The sequence below is a fragment of the Musca autumnalis genome, unplaced genomic scaffold, assembly GCF_047663935.1.
Source record: "Musca autumnalis isolate F117 unplaced genomic scaffold, ASM4766393v1 scaffold_1, whole genome shotgun sequence".
Taxonomy (NCBI): Eukaryota; Metazoa; Arthropoda; class Insecta; order Diptera; family Muscidae; genus Musca; species Musca autumnalis.
In genome coordinates, this window is record NW_027411644.1 from 173,154,827 (window position 1) to 173,173,333 (window position 18,507).

Sequence of the window (18,507 nt, forward strand, 5' to 3'; positions counted from 1 at the left end):
TATTATTATTATTATTATTATTATTATTATTATTATTATTATTATTATTATTATTATTATTATTATTATTATTATTATTATTATTATTATTATTATTATTATTATTATTATTATTATTATTATTATTATTATTTTTATTACTTTTATTATTATTATTTTTATTATTTTTATTATTATTATTATTATTATTATTATTATTATTATTATTATTGTTATTATTATTATTATTATTATTATTATTATTATTATTATTATTATTATTATTATTATTATTATTATTATTATTATTATTATTATTATTATTATAATTATTATTATTATTATTATTATTATTATTATTATTATTATTATTATTATTATTATTATTATTATTTTTATTATTATTATTATTATTATTATTATTATTATTATTATTATAATTATTATTATTATTATTATTATTATTATTATTATTATTATTATTATTATTATTATTATTATTATTATTATTATTATTATTATTATTATTATTATTATTATTATTTTTATTATTATTATTATTATTATTATTATTATTATTATTATTATTATTATTATTATTATTATTATTATTATTATTATTATTATTATTATTATTATTATTATTATATTACAATATTATATTACAATATTGCAAACCATGAGAAACAACTTTTGCATTATTAGCGTCTGCATACTGGCGCATGTTGGTGGAACATGATCCATGAGGCTAACGAGCCAGCAAAATTGGCGAAGAACAGTTAGTCTTGGCTTTGGAGTGTTCGAGTTTAGTAGTGAATTGATTAAATAATTTTGTATGTTAATTTTGAAGTGAGATTTGAAATAATTGTAAATGTTGATTAAATAATTTTGTTTGTTAATTTTGAAGTGAGATTTAAAATAATTGTAAATGTTGAAGATAATTAAAAGTAATTTGTTTAATCCTTTAAAAGTGAATAACCTGTGTTTCATTTAATAATAGGCGCAGTTGGAAGCGCCTAAAAATTAATTAAAATTAATTTTTTTCAACATGACCGATTGAAATCCTTTAACTTTATTATTATTATTATTATTATTATTATTATTATTATTATTATTATTATTATTATTATTATTATTATTATTATTATTATTATTATTATTATTATTATTATTATTATTATTATTATTGTTTTTTTTGTTTTTTTTTTTTGGAAAATAACAAATGTTTCACACTGGTATAAAGGAAAAATTGTATTGACAAATTTAAAAAAAAAAATTGAAAAAATAGTAATTCGAATCCCACTGTTAAATAGGACTTTACGTTTTTGTAATTAATCGAAGTTTAATAAAAAAAATTAAAGAAAATCGAAGACTGCTAACCTTGATAAAAAATTAATTTAGAATCTTAAATCGCGAAAATTGCACCCTCACTGTGCAATTTTTTTCTATTTTTTATAAGATATGAAAAAAAAAATATTGAGGTAGTGGCATAGTCAGATTGCCGCACAGAATAACCTGATGGACACTCCCACCAAGTGCGAAACATGTAGTGTAGTGGTTCGTGATGACAAATTTTTTTGACATTCTTTTTCATTTACAAAAAAAAAAACTTCTGATGATTTAGCTGGTCTCAAAAGAGACAAAACAACAAAAAAGCGATTTTTTTCTATTTGAACTAATATTACAGAAGTTATGAGTATTTTTTTGCATATAGTTTTTACATAATTCAACTATTGCAAGGCGCGATATCTCTCGAACGGTTAGAACAAAAATCTGAAAATATACTGAAATATTTCGCTGAGGAGAAACCCCAACACATCAAAAAATAAAAGAAATGTAAACACACTTTTTGGAAAATTGTCCGATTTCACTCAGAATTCTGCATATATTTTTCGAAATTTAGTTTGGAGGTTAAAACATCTGCTGCATCTTAGAAATGCACCTTAGTAGGCAAAAACCTTAGAAATGACCCGCATAAAACACGATAAAATACGCGATATTTTTAAAAACAATTTTAGACCATTTTCCGGGGAATGATTTATTAGATCCGGTATGTAAAAAACTAAAATGTGCCATGGAGTTCGAGGAAATCGAATGACAATTGTAAATAATAGGCCCGAAAAATATAATTTTTAGAAAAAAATTATAGAAAAAAATTATAAAAAATTATATATTATTATAAAATTTCTGCATTTGGATGCAGATTTCTGTGAGGTACATATCAAATAATAATAACCCAGTATCGAGAGTTCTACAATAATATTAATGATTTTCAAAAAATGCACTGTGTGCGGATTTGATTAAAAAAACTTAAATTAAAATTTTTTACAAAGAATAAAGTTATCCAAAGGCCTTTGGAAATCGTCGTTGTCGTGCGGGAACTTTTCCCCGAATTCTTATCGTTATCAGGACAATATTCTGTACATGGTAGTGGCCTGTCATTTTTGGTTGTAGGCTAATGTACATATGTATGTCTTTACAATAATTATTAAGTCCAATGTACGTATGTATATACAAATTATTCACCTATGTGAATTAGAGGTATATCCATGCCCGTTTCTCTCCACCTTTTAGTGTGAATCATAACAATTATGTATTTATTATATGTACATATGTCACCGATAGCGTGACATGTGTGTAATGTCAATATTTATACGTTTTCATATACAAATGATTAGACATTAACATTTTGTACAATTTTGTGCACAAATAAATAGGTGTGAAATGCGTGACGTATACTTTATGTCAATAGTGATACGCACCCATATGTATCGAAATTATAATTAACATATTGCATGTTTTACTTTAGGAAACCAAACCACTGTATGTATGTGGTGATAAATTAGATTTGGCTTAATTTAAATTTCCATCAAAGCGAGTTGTTCCTAATTTTTCGATAGCGTTCACAAGATAGACTAATGAACGTGTAGACGAAGATATCCTCTCAGTCAAATTCTCTCAATCAATGAGAATTGAGTCAGTTTACGAGATACTCAATTATTAAAATGTCAAGAACTATACATTTTTAAACTATTTTTGATGGTAAAAGACAATATGCGGGTAGTATTTGGCCGGATCTACACCCTCATTTAAAAAAAATCAAAAAAATCTTGCAATTTACCCAAAAAGAAAATGCAATTGAGAGAACACACAGCATATTGGTTCTAAGAGCGACCCCTACAAAAAACAAGCACACTACAATTTCTCTGTCTATTCTTTTATTTGTCTATGGTTCACAATTTTGTTTGCTGTTATTTGTTTTGACAAACAAAGTAACGTAAATTGTTAATTTGGTCGTCACAAAAGGTAATCTGAAGCGTTTTAATCCCATTGCTGCCAAACTTGGTACAATTTTCGACCAAGCACGGTGTTCATAAATATGTGTTAATTCCCACTAACCTCTTCGTAGTGACAAGGGGAGACATCTCCCACCATGGGATTGTCAAAAAATGTCCGGTGCTTAGTTTACACTCTAAAAAAGACGGTCTTACGAGGGTAAGAGAGATCACCTTACATCACCATTGTGACACCCGGTCTGTAATACCCAAAATAAGACAAAAGTTCACAGCAAAGGTGAAAGCCACAGCTCGCCCGACATAACCATTGTCATCCTATTATGTTATACTCAACACAAGACCAAATTTTCAACCAAATCCGACGGAACTAAGAAACGAGTGCGATTAGCTACGCGGAACGCAAAGTAATGAAAATGAAACTTGAAACGTTTGTACAGTAATAAGTAAATTAATTATAATAGTTAAATCACACCCATATCCGACAAAAAAAAAAAGGTTTAAAACGGCTGGCCTTAAGGGCGAGACAGTGAGATGTGTCCCGAAAGTGATAGAACGAAGAGTGCGCTTTAACGTTTAATTTTAATGTCATCCAAAGATCGGGATTAAGCATCTGAATGAAAGTGAGCATAACAGTTGTCTAGGAATCCTGTGTCCGAATATAAGTTTATATTCCTCCTAAGATGTTTGGTATTGAAAATGGGTTATATCGGTCCCGACATAACATATTACAAATATACAGAAAAACAAAACATAGTTTAATTCTGAACGAAGTCCGAATTAATGTCAAAAATGACAATGAAAACGGGAAAAATCGATTAGTTTTCAAAGAGAACCGTTCCTAAAATCTTCTGAGCAAAATTTTTGTAGAATGTTTGGATACTGAGAAATCTCAACTTGTGGTACTTTCACTACCGTTCAAGAAATAAAGGACGAAAAGGACAAAAAAGGCATTGAGTTAGAAGAATGAAATGTTCTACAAAAAGATCGATTTGACTGATGTCTGAGATATGGAGGTATTTTTTCAATTGTGATAGGGAAAAAACCAAAAACTTAATCGCGCGATATCTCAGAAAGTTGACCTATGGCGAAAATTTCCTTTTGGCTTCTTAGTATACTCAACAAGGGCTTTCATCTCCAAAAGGAATTTTCCACCACACAAAAATGCTGCTGCACAGTGTTATTGGTATTTTGAAGGTTTTAGCAACATTGTCTTACCAAAATGGCTGAAATTTGGTATCTAGTCTTCTTTGGGGCTACAAAACTTTCCCCCCAGAAATATGTCAGTATAGGATCACGTGTTGTTATAGCCCCCATAGAACGGTAGTTCCGATTTTCGGTATTTTGAAGGTTGTGGCCATAATATGCCACCGAAATGCCGGATATCAAATTTTTCGGTATAGGGTCCCCGTTTCTATATATCTCCTAAGGAGCAGTACTAACCGATTTTCGGTAATCTCAAAGGTTTTGTCACATTATTTTACCAAAATGACTGAAATTTGGTATTTAGTCTTCTTTGAGCCTAAAATACTTTCCCTCAGAAATTTATCACTACAAGTCCACGTTATGATGTAGCTCCCCATAGAAATATAACTACCGATTTTCGGTATTTTGAAGGTTGTAACCTTATTATCTCATCCAGAAGGTCTGAAATTTGCCATTTAGTCATCTTTGAGGCTACTGAACTTTCTCCTAGAAATTTTTCGGTATACGATCCACGTTTTGATGTAGCCCCCATAGAACGGTACCTCCCAGTTTTTAGGATGTTCAATGTTTTAGCCGCATTTTCACACAGGAATGCGTAAAATTCGGTATATAATCTACGTAGAGGATATACAGCATTTCTTCCAAGAATTGTGTGTATAGGGTCACGCTTTGGTATAGACTCCATAGAAAAGTACTTCCCAATTTTCCGTATTTTCAAAGTTTTAGCCGAATTATCCTACAGAAATGGGTTAAATTTGGTATCTTCGACAGTGATATAAAACATTCCTACAGAGAAATGTGGATATATATGCATTTTTAATATAGCCCCCATAGAAGAGGTACTGCGGGTACTCGGATTGGTATGTACTACCGCTTGATGTCAAGTCTTTTGAAGGATTAGTCTACTGTATTGGTATTTCAGATTTCGTATAGGTTCATATTTTGGTATATTCCCAATATGAAGGTACCTGCAGATTTAACGAATTTTGAAGTTTGTAAATTTTTTCCACTTGATCTAATAACCTTATATATTAAATTTTATGGCAATTGGTTAACATTACCCTGTGCCACCTGAGCGATCTTTGTTTCCATAGTAATTTGTAAGGGTCCAGAAGTGTATTTTCTCGAAAATTCTCTTAGGACCGCATTTATGGTCCAATCGATGAAAACATTTGAATAGTTCATTATTGTGGCAAAAAAATTAATTTGTAAAAATCGGATCGGATTTTTATATATGCGATATTGGAGCTATATTAAAATACGTTCCGATTTTATCAAAGATCGCTCGAATGGCACAGGTTAATGTTAACCTATCGCCATAAATTTTCACATATAAGGTTTTTGGATCAAATGGACAAACATTTTTCATCCAATGTAATGAATGTAACATGGTGTTTCGGATCCTGAATATGTAGAAAACATCGATGTTTGATTGGTATTTAACCTTGCTTAAAAGAAAGCGATATTCTTCAGTTAGCGTTGCGCAAGAGCTATGTACTTTCATAAACGAAAGGAAACTAAATGTTGAATTTTACTTTAATACAACTCGTCATGGTTCTACCCGCCCGATCTTAACACCGTTCTTACTTTTTTCAACAAATTCATCGACAAACAAGTAAAAAAGTATCAGACGGCTATGCCGACAAAGATATACCCTCAGCCTGTGCAAATTGAAACACTTTTTTCACAAAAAACTTATGTATTTAGGGGGTTTCAAAATTTTGGTCATATGAGCCGACAAAAATGTTGATTAGGATTAAAGTTCAACAATTTTGCGGGAAAGGTACTTATAGGAATGGACCGACATAGACCATGAGGGTGCCATAGGGGGTTTTTACACCCTTCGGGCTGTTTTCTCAAGAAGTATGGACTTGCCCCTGCAACAACTTTTACCATCGTAATAGAGGCAGCGAATGTAAGTTGCTTCAACAAAAATCAAAGTGATTCGATAGCAGTAGGGCGATTCTCTAACACATTTTTTGAGTTACAGACAAAAATCGGTAAAATTAAAACGCAAAATTATGAATGAAAAGTTCAAATAAAAGTTGACAACACTCTTGCTATCGTTAGAACTTTGCGACTGCTTTTTGTTCGTCGCTAACTTGCCGAAAAACATCGGTAATTACAGAAATTATAGGCATTTTAATTTTACCGACAATTGTCGGTAACTCTAAGAATGAGTTAGTGAATCGCACTGCAGGTCTTAAAGTGAACATACCCAAAATTTTGTCTGGGAGGTACGGGATGGAGTGGACAAATATAGTCCATATTCGAACCTGATCAATATGTGGTAGATATTATGAGAATGTGTAAAGTATGGACCAAATCGGTCACTCCCATCAAGAGTTATCGTGCGCACAATTTTTCCGAATATTTTTGAACTTTTGTGGGGAAGATAACTGAAGGAGTGGACCGATATGGTTTATCTACGAACTTAAACTAAATTTGGAAATAATATTACAAAGGCCAAATTTTGGCCGGAATCGGCATATCCGTACGAGAATTATATTGCGCTTCCACCCATAAACATGGTGTCATAGGGTTTGTTTTTCAACTTTCAGGCTATTTTTTTCAGGAAGTACGGACTTGCCCCTGAGGAAACTTGTACCTTCGTATAGAGGACAGTAAATACAAGATAATACAACAAAAACCAAGGCGATTCGAAAGCAGGTCCTAAACTGAACTTTTCCGAAATTTTGTGTGGGAGGCACTCGAAGGAGTTTACCGATTGAGTCCATATTGGAACCTCATCTAAGTCTGGTAGAAATTTTATAATGTGCAAAGTATGGACCAAATCGGTTACTCCCTTCAAGAGTTACCGTGCACACAAATTTTCCGAACATTTTCGAACTTTTGTGGGAGAGGTTCCGGAAGGAGTGGACCAATATAATCCATCTTTGAACTTGAACTAAGTTTGTACAAAATATTACGAAAGCCAAATTTTGGACCGATTCGGCAGATCCGTTCGAGAGTTATCTTGCGCTCCAACCACTACACACGGTGTCATAGGGTTTTTTGTAACTTTCAGGCTATTTTCTCAGGAAGTATGGACTTGCCCCTAATGAAACTTACAGCGTCGTATAGAGGACAGCGAATACAACTTGCGTAAACAAAAATCAAAGCGATTCGAGACCAGGTCCTAAATTGAACTTTTCCGAAACTTTGTGTGGGAGGTACCCGAAGGAGTGGACCGATTGAGTCCATGTTGGAACTTCATCTAAGTTTGGTAAAAGTTACACGATGTGCAAAGTATGGACCAAATCGGTTACTCCCTTCAAGAGTTATCGTGCGCACAAGTTTTGCGACAATTTTTGAACATTTGTGGGGGAGGTACCTGAAGGAGTGGACCTATATGGCCCATCTTCGAACTTAAATCAAATCTGGACAAAATATTTCGATACCCAAAATTTGAACCGAATCGATTAATCCGTTCGAGAGTTATCGTGCGCACCAGCCAGACAGACGGACAGACAGACAGACAGACGGACGGACATTGCTAGATCTACTCAAAATTGTCTGAAACGGATATCGTACAAATATACTTGGGGTCTAAAACCATTATTTCGATGAGGCACATTTTTGGTCGTATCAAAATGTAAATACCCTCTTTAGCCTAAAGGCTGAGGGTATAAAAACAAACATCAACCGTTCGTTCAAAATATATTCGGAAGTTTTCATTGGCACCCCTATATAACCCGAATAACCGTATTTGCCCTTATAGAAGGTACCTCCAGATTTTCGGTATTTTGAAGGTTGTGGCCACAGCAACCCACCAAATGAAATTTGGTATTTAATCTTCGTTGGGGGTATAAAACCTTCCCCCAGAAACTTGTCGGTACAGGTCCACGCCTTAGTATAGCCCCCATAGAACGGTACCTCCCAATTTCCGGTATTTTGATGGTTGTGGCCTCAATATTCCACCGAAATGGCTGAAATTTGATCTTCATTTGGGGTATTAAACGTTCCATATGACATTTGTCGATATAGGTCCACGCCTTTATATAGCCCCCATAGCACGGTACCTCCCGATTTTCGGTATTTTGAAGGTTGTGGCCTCAATATTCTTCAGAAATGGCTGAAATTTGGTATTAAGTCTTCGTCGGGGCTATAAAACGTTCCATATGAAATTTTTCGGTATAGGTCCCCCATAGAACGGTATCACCCGATTTTTGGTATTTTGAAGGTTTTAGCCTCATTATCACACCGAATGGCTGAAATTTGGTATTTTGTCTTCTTTGAGTCTAAGAACTTTCTGATATTTGGTATTTAGTCTTCTTCGCCTTAATAAGGCAAAAATAAAAAATAATTTCAGCATGAGCCAGGCTGGGATTCGAACCTGGGTCTCCGACAACTGAGTGTCAAGGTTGCCGGCGTCTTAGCGTTCTAAGCCACCATCAACTTGTCAAAACTTTAGTAGACAATAATTGATGATCAAAAAATAAAAAAAAAATCTTCTGATATAGAAGAGCAATTACTAATGATGTAGGAATAAAACTTACCATAGTATTTGTGAACATTGAAAAATGGGATTACCAAAGCAGGACTATAGGAAAAGTTTGGAGTTTCAATTAACTGACATAATTTCGCATATACATTTATCTAATGAAGTTCGATATATATACCAGTTACCAAGCTTTGCCTTCGTCTGCCACAAAAACAACATCCTAATACACCTGAAGATCGGATTTACCACCCGTGAATCGTAGTGTAATGGTTGGATGCGTGGGACTTCGGTAGACTCCTAATTTTTCAATGTATCTCTAAAGGCCTAACAGCTCAACTCGAAAGAGAATTAATTAAATATCACTATAAATGGCCTTCGCCTTAATAAGGCAAAAATAAAAAAAGAAAGCAAACTAATTGTTCCATTTTACTTCAATACAACTCGTGGTGGAGGGTATACGCAGTTTGTTCAAAGAAAAAAGGTGGGCCATTGGAACTGCGAAGTGAACGAGATAGTTCGATATAGTTCCTTTGGCACAACTCTAGAGGGTATAAAAAGTTCGGCCTGGTCGAACTTAACGCCGTTCTTTGTTTTTTTATTAAAACGTTCAATTTTACAACAGCGATAATCACACAATAGCGTATACGTCACGCTAATACTAATACGCCCTCACGTCTATAAGAAATTCATTCTGAACACTTATTAGTAAAGAAAAAATACCAAGATTTATTAAATATTTTATAGCTAAGTATAACATTTTCACCACGAAAACATTATTTTATTTTCATTTGTCCAACTAACATGGAATTACTCATAACTATATGTCTGTATGTATATTTGTTAATGTATAACTGAACACAAACATTGATTGTGTTGAGAAGAATGAATGCCATGTAAAAGTTTTTCATGGAAGCTAAAAGTATTCATTTGTATTTTATTTACATGTTTTGTACATATCTTTGTACATAAATTATGTATCAGAAAGTTTAGTGCCGATGCCGGCACGCATATGAAAATACATTAACATACATACTCAGCCACAGACACAGACAGACAGACATGAATTTTATTGAGTAACCTTAATGGTTTTATGGCAAAACAAAAGAATTTCCAAAAATGAAATAACCAAACCAAAATGAATATTTAAACAGTGTTTATCTATTATTTATCACTTTAAAGGGAAAATGTGTCCTTTAAATAATACCACACACAAAAGTTTGTTTTGTCCACCCATCTTAATCATCTTAAGTATTTTAGCAAACCACTTTCTCTACAACCTCCAATCCATTTCCGAAAAAAAATCGCATCTACTCACAAACATGACAAATTTTCCAAAAGGACCAAGTTCATCCTAGTTCTCTGGTGAATTCATTGACTTCATAAATCATCTTTAATCAAACAAGGGCACTGTGAAGGGCAAAGTGTTGGGGCCAAAAGAGACAAATGTATGCTGTCATTAGTTGTTCTGTCTGATGCTCTGACATTTGTCCATCCATCTAGGGAGGTTTTCGGCATGTTGGGGTGTGTGTCTTGTTATCACTGCAGCGGGAATTATAGGTCAAATCCCGTATGGATTGCATCTTTGCAAATTACAAAGTTGCTGCTCGTACAACTAACCAGAGAACAAGAGAACCACTCAAAATAATAATCACTTTCGTAATAATCATATTTCACTTGTCAAAGTGCAATATACACTGTAGTAGATATTTATATTCGGGCAATATAAATGTGTGACATCAATGTAAATGACACGAATTTAGAAGAGATGAATAATCATTTAAGACGCCATAAAGCATATACATATAAACTAGATTACTACAACAATCTGAGTCATTTTAATCACTCCAGCGTAAAACCGAATTAATATAGCTGGTTGAAATTCTCAAACTAAGCCGTACTTCTATCCTCCACCTTCCTACGCAACAAGAATAGCAAAAATCACGAAGACATTTCGAAATCATCCAAGTATTTGATGTTGTGCCACCACTCATTAATTTAACTGGGGCATTGGCAGAACAACTGTCAGAGGTAAGGCCGCATTCAATGAAGTCAAATTATACGAATAGATGGACGACCAACCGAACCAAAGTGTTCTACTTCAGCCATGATAGAGAGAATTATAACGTTTGTACGTGCGTAAATGTTAAATTACAACTAATTCAGTGGGAAGTTCAAATTACAGACAAGTTTGTCTTTGTGTTCGCAATTGCATAAGTAGTGGACAACATGAGGACAACTACGAAATTGGGAAATACAGTGGACATTGTTTCAAAGGAAGTTTCCTACACTTTGGGTCAAGGTACAATCCATGCAATTGAAAAATGTTCTTAAACCAGGGTTTCGGAGTCGAGGTATTTTTGGGTCGACTCCGACTCCAGACCAATTTTTTTCACGACTCCGGCAACGACTCCGAGTGTAGTTTAATAATGTAATAATTTTAACTTTTTCCTATATTTGGGCCCATATAGGCTAATCTGTTGGGGTTTCGTAACATATTCTTTAGAAAAAACATTCGTTCGGATATAATACTCAACTACAGAACATAAATATGAAGTAAAATTAATACCTATATTGTTTCGTCTGAATCTTACTTTAAAAAACGGCAACAAAATACAAGATATAAAGTATTTGTCGATTTGCCGGTTTTTTGCACGAGTATATTCTGGAAGGAACTCTTCCACGTGAAAAAAAAAGTTTTTAAAATATGTGAAAATGAAGGGACAATACAAAACATAAGGACTACATGCAATAAAACTTATTAGCAATTCATGACCAGGTTTTAAAATGGAAGTAAGCCAACATTTTAGAGTGCTTCGAGAGCCTTAAGGGGTGACATCCAGTTAAAGCTCAATAAACCCCATTTCATGATTTTTCTCCAAGAAAACTTTTGTGACAGATGTTTTCTTCATCAGAATGAGCATAACTAAATCTGCTTTCTGAATTTTTTGTTGAAAAATATTAAGAAGTTTTGTGGCAAATGGCCGTCTATGAAACCCTGTTTGTATACCCTCCACCATAATATGGAGGGTATAATTATTTTATCATTCCGTTTGTAACACATCGAAACATAGTAACACCCTATAAAGTATATATATTCTTCTAAGTCGATTTAACAACGTCCGTCTGTTGAAATCAAGATACAGCTCAGGATTTAGCCTAATATCCAACCGAAAAGGCTGCGGGTATACAACTTTTCTTCTGAGATTCGTTGGTATAGATCCATGTATTCATATAGCCTCCATAGAATGGTATTCGGTATTTTCAAGGCTGTGGCCTAAAATGGATGAAATTTGGTATTTAGTCTTCCATGGGGGTATTAAATAAGAGAATTATAAATATATTTTCATGTCGTCCTATACCCCCCATAAAAGCGTACTTCTAGATTTTTGGTATTTTTAGGATTGCGCTCTCAATAATTGAAACTGCTGAAATTTCGTATTTAGTCTTCGTTTGGTTGTACAACTTTCCACCAAAAATTTGTCGGATTGCTCCACGATTTTCGGTATTTTGAAGGTATAAACAGATTGTTCAATCGAAATGACTGTAATTCGTTGTAGTTACAAAACGTTCCTCCAGTCAATTGCTCATTCCTGTGGGGGAAATAATTGTATTTTATTCTTATGCAAATATCTCCTGTCAATAAAAAAAGGTAGTAGATGCCACGTAGTTTAATGTAGGTAGTCAAACAATTATAATATCGAAATATACCATCTGATTGTTTATGTTTTTTATACCCTCAGCATTTATGCTAACGAGGGTATATACACTTTCATACGGGCAAAATGTGCCTCATCGAAATAATGGTTTTAGACCCCAAGTATGTTTGGACGAAATGTGTTTCAGACAATTTGGAGTCGATTGAGCAATGTCCGTCCGTCTGTCTGGCTGGCTGGAGCGCACGATAACTCTCGAACGGATCAACCGATTCGGTCCAAAATTTGGCTTTCGTAATATTTTGTCCAAACTTAGTTTAAGTTCGAAGATGGGTTATATCGGTCCACTCCTTCCGGTACCTCCCCCACAAAAGTTTGAAAATGTTCGGAAAATTTGTACGTACGATAACTCCTGAAGGAAGTAACCGATTTGGTCCATTCTTTGCAAATCGTGAAATGTATATCAGACTTAGATGAGGTTCCAATATGGACTCAATCGGTCCACTCCTTCGGGTACCTCACACACAAAATTTCGGATAAGTTCAGTTTAGGACCTGCTCTTGAATCGCTTTGATTTTTGTTTTAGTAACTTGTATTCACTGCCCCCCATACAACGGTACAAGTTTCATCAGGTGCAAGTCCATACTTCCTGAGAAAATAGCCTAAAAGTTGCACAAAACCCCTATGACACCGTGTGAGGTGGTTGGAGCGCAAGATAACTCTCGAACGGATATGCCGATTGGGTCCAAAATTTGGCCTTAGTAATATTTTGTCCAAAAATAGTTTAAGTTCGAAGATAAGCCATATCGTCCACTCCTTCAGGTACCTCCCCCACAAAATTTCAAAAATGTTCGGAAAATTGTTCGTACGGTAATTTTTGAAGGGGGTGGCCGAATTGGTCCATACTTTACACATCCTAATATATCTACCAGATATTGATCAGGTTCAAATATGGACTATATTTGTCCACTTCATCCAGTACCTCCCAAACAAAATTTCGGATAAGACCTACTATCGAATCACTCTGATTTTTGTTGAAGCAACTTGCATTCGCTGCCTCAATTACGATGGTAAAAGCTTTTTCAGGGGCAAATCCACACTTCTTGAGCAAACAGCCCGAAGGGTGTAAAAACCCCCTATGGCACCATATGTACTGGCTGGAGATCCACTTCCATAATGGTCCATGTCGATCCATTCCTTTAAGTATTTCCTCCGCAAAACTTTTGCTCTTTAATCCTAATCAACATTTCTGTCGGTTCATACGCCCAAAATTTTTAAAACCCTCTACTCGTAAATACATAAGTTTTTTGGGAAAAAAATTTTTCAATATACACAGGCTGAGGGTATATCTCTGTCGGCCAAGCCGACTGATACTTTTTTACTTGTTTATTTTGTACTCTCAGCCTGTAACGAGGATATATACACAAGAAGTAAGAACGGCGTTAAGTTCGGCGGGGCCAAACTTTTTATATTTATATCAATATCTTTCTTCCACAGACTCTATAAAAGCTGCGCCGACAAGCAAACAGTACCGAGGCCAAACCCAACCCAGAATTCTACCCTCAAACGTCATCCGTAAAGGAGATCAATTAACGAAGAAATGTGTTTCTAATCCCGACTCAAACCCGAAAAACAAGGGTAAAGTGGAGGGACAATCAGTTCTAGAAACTTCCACAGGCTGCGAAGAAGTCAAGGTGGTTGGGCCGACTGAGAAACTATGACCTTCTGAGAAGACGAACAAAGCTCCACAGCTAATACCTGTGAAACGGGTTCGTTCTTCTGAAGGTCCTCAACTTTCGCCCAAGAAGTCAATCCATCGATCCCCTAAGCAGCTGTCCTTGACGAGAAAGCCAAGGAGAATATGCCCAGTACTAAAAAGCGAGCTCCAAGGACAAGAGCGCAAACATGTAACGCCAGACCGGCCCAATGATGCCCACTGACGACCTTCGAGTGACAATCATCTACAGAACTGACCCCCATGGGAGAATCAGCGACAGTCACTGGTTGTTAATCGAAACCACTCCAGAGAGTAAATCAGGGTGGTGATCTTTGGGAACTACGATCTCAATATCTTAAATAATATGCAGAAAGGTGTGCTGGACAAGGAGCTTCAAAATCCAGATCTCCTTATGTCTGGCTGGACTGTTACTGGTATAACCACTTGCAAGGAGAATGGAGGGATGTGGACTCTATAGATTATGAGTATTTAAGGATGCACAGTGGAAAATTGAATTTCGGCTTGATATGGGTTCTGTTACGTCCGAATCCACCTGGTGCAATTGAATAAGAGGAGAAAAGCGGCCAGCGCTACGTATAGATCAGGTTAATCGACACCATTGTGAAGCCATTGCCATTGACCCACTCTTAGGAGTCATATATAGTTTCTGGACAGCTTCGCTTTATTCGAGGGGCACAAGGTGTGATTTTGTTTAGTAAGTAGGAAGAGCTTAAATTTATTTTTATACCCTCAGCATTTATGCTAACGAGGGTATATACACTTTCATAAGGGCAAAATGTGCCTCATCGAAATAATGTTTTTAGAGTAAATGTGTTTCAGACAATTTGGTGTTGATTTAGCTATGTCCGTCCGTCTGTCTGGCTGGCTGGTGCGCACAATGACTCTCGAACGGATCAACCGATTCGAACCAAATTTTGGGTATCGTAATATTTTGCTTAAACTTAGTTTAAGTTCGAAGATGGATCATTTCGGTCCACTCCTTCGTGTACCTCTCCCACAAAAGTTCGAAAATGTTCGGACAATTTGTGCGCACGATAACTCTTGAAGGGAGTAACCGATTTAGTCCATACTTTGCACATCGTAAAATTTCTAGCAGACTTAGATGAGGTTCCAATGCGGACTCAATCGGTCCACTCCTTCGGGTACTACACACACAAAATTTCGGAAAAGTTCAGTTTAGGACCAGCTCACGAATCGCTTTGATTTTTGTTGCAGCAACTTGTATTGACTGCACCCCATACGATGGTACAAGTTTCATCAGGGGCAAGCCCATCCTTCCTGACAAAATAGCATGAAAGTTGCAAAAATCCCCTATGACACTTTGTGTAGTTGTTGGAGGGCAAGATAACATCGGACAATTACGACAGTAAAAACAAAAAAATCGACTACACCATTTTCACACCATTTAATTTTTCATTTGTAATTCGAATTTTTCCATTTGTAATTTTAATTTTTTTATTTGAAATTCCAAATGAATAACTTCAATTTACAAATAGAAAAATTCAAATCACAAATAGAAACCGTCGAATTACAAAAGAAAAAATTCAAATTACAATTAAAATAATTCGAATTTCAAATGGAATTCTCAAATTACAAATGAAATAATTCGAATTTCAATTGAAATTCTCAAATTACAAGTGAAATGTTTCGAATTTCAAATGAAATAATCAAATTAAAAGTGAAATTCTTCGAATTACATGTGAAAATGATGTAGACCATATATCTACGGCGAAAATCGAGTCTCCCGATTTCGACTTGAAATTTTTTATCAACGTTTTTTTTTATATTTTGGCATATAACAGCTAAACCATTGAGATTTTCGATTCCTCTCGATAGGACCATTATACCAGGAAACATGGACTTGTCCACGAAAAACATCATATCGCTGTAAACAGGGCTACTAGGAGTACCTTCGGTAAAACTTTCCAAAGGATTCTCGCACGGACCCTTAACCGCACTTAAACAAATATGTTGATCATTTGAGTGGGTGGTACCCAAATGAATGGACCAATATGGCCCACTTTTGAACATAAACTAAGTTTGGACGAAATATTTCCAGATCGAAAGTTTGAACCAAATCGGTTGTTCCCTTTATGAGATATTGTGCTTACCATTTTAGTGAATATTTTCGAACTTTTGTGGTGGAGTTACCCGAAGGAGTCGACCTATAAGCACCAACTAATATTCGAAGAAATATTACGATATGCAAACTGTGGAACAACGCAGTATTCGGTTCGGGATTTGTCGTGTGCACTAGCCACTACCGTAGGGGACTTTTAGTGTTTTCGGGTCATTTTCTAAAGAAGTATGGACTTCCCACTGAAAAAAAATTGTACCATCGTAAAGGGGGGTCTTGAGTGCACTCTGTTACAGCAAAAATCAAAATGATTCGAGAGGTGGACTTAAACTGCACTTTTCCGAAATTTTGAGAAGTATCTGACGGAGTGAACCGATAAAATCCATATTCGCGCTTTATTTATGTTTGGTAGAAATATTACGATTTGTAAAGAATGGACCAAATCGATTATTCCCTTCGAGTGTTATCTTGCGCATAATTTTTGCGAAAAAATTTGAACTTTTGTGTGGGTGGTACCCGAGGGACTGGGCCGATATGGCCCGTCTTCGAACTTAAACTAAGTTTGGACCAAATATTTCGAAAGCCAAATTTTGAACGGACGGATGGACATTGCTAAATCGACTCCAAATTGTCTGAAACGGATTTCGTCCACAAATACTGGGGGTCTAAAACCAGTATTTCGATGAGGCACATTATGCCGGTATGAAAGTGTATATCGTCACCATAAATGCCCGAAGACGTAACCGACATGAAGATCGAAATTCGTTTTTTGACGTAATCTGATACATAAAGCTAAAATACATGCTCTAGCAAAATTTCAAGCTTCTACTTTCAATAACAACGATCCTATTCAAGAAATGGAATTTCGGAAAATGGGATAATATTGCAGATTTTTTTGTAATGGAGGATTTCAAAACTAAGCAATTCCGCGGTTTTGGTTTCACTACTTATTCTCATTCGTATATGATCGATAATATCCCATATACTCGCCTTCATAAGATTAATATTCCGTAAAACAGTTTTTAATTTTATAAAGTTTTTTGCTTCTCCTGTAAAGTTTTGGTTTTGTGGGTTACGTCTTCGGGCATTTATGGTGACGATATACCCTCGTTAGCATAAATGCTGGTGGTATAAAAATGCAATACTTTCTTAAAAAAGGACTTGCTCTGATTCTGAAGTAAGCAGAATGCTGAACTGGTTGCATAAATTTCTTCATAACAAAATCTGTGAATATATCTGAGGGCATAAAAACATAACTAGTTCGGTACTTTGGTGCTACTAGTACTGGATGGAGTACAACTACATCTCTCCCCAGAAGTTAAGTACTTAGATACAATTCTGGAATGTCAACTGCTATCGAAAAGGAACGTTGAGGAAAGAACGGAGGGAGGATTAATAACTCTCTATTCGTGTAGGAATTCGATTGGGAAGAGCTAGAGACTGAACCCATCGATCATACACTGGGTCTGTAACACTGTAGTAAGATTCATCCTATCTAAAAGAACTCTTGTCTGGTGGCACTCATTATGTTAGAGATCGACATATAGCAAATTGGCCAAAGCTGCAAGAATTAAATCATTGATCATTGGCGCGTCAGCACCTATGAGGCTATGAAAATGCTAGACATGGAACACAATCAACAAATCTAGCAACTTATTACTCTATCAAACCTATATGCCACTTTATTCGAAAAGTTGAAGCGTTCTTTGAGCCAATGCTTGCTCGGAAGCGGAATTGCATCCTTGGTGCACACTTTCCTTCAAGTGGAACCTTTTATTCAGCCCTTACTTCCTTTCTTATATCTTGGGATGATCACAATGGACAGACGGGTCACCGAGTGGAATATTCACACACTAACCTAATTTAAACGTCTTAAAAATTAGCGTAAAAGGTATCTGAAGGAATGGACCTATAATAATAATCGATTTTTCGACTCTACGATTTTGGTCTAAAACTAAAAATGCGATTTTTCGGTGTGGCGATTATTTCAGTTATCTTAAAACTCGACTTTCGACTTTTTCATAACAGCAGAAAATCGATTATAATCAACTATTCGTCCATTTTCGAGTTTTCGTTTGAAACTGCAAACCGCCAAAAGTGTAAAACCGCCAAGTCAA

The 18,507-nt window shown here is 35.0% G+C and overlaps 1 protein-coding gene across 7 annotated transcripts in view; it reads right to left on the bottom strand.

The window, feature by feature from the left end:
* wake (ankyrin repeat and fibronectin type III domain containing protein wide awake) overlaps positions 1–18,507 on the bottom strand; it is a 785,047-nt gene that overhangs the window by 593,212 nt on the left and 173,328 nt on the right. The window lies entirely within an intron of this gene.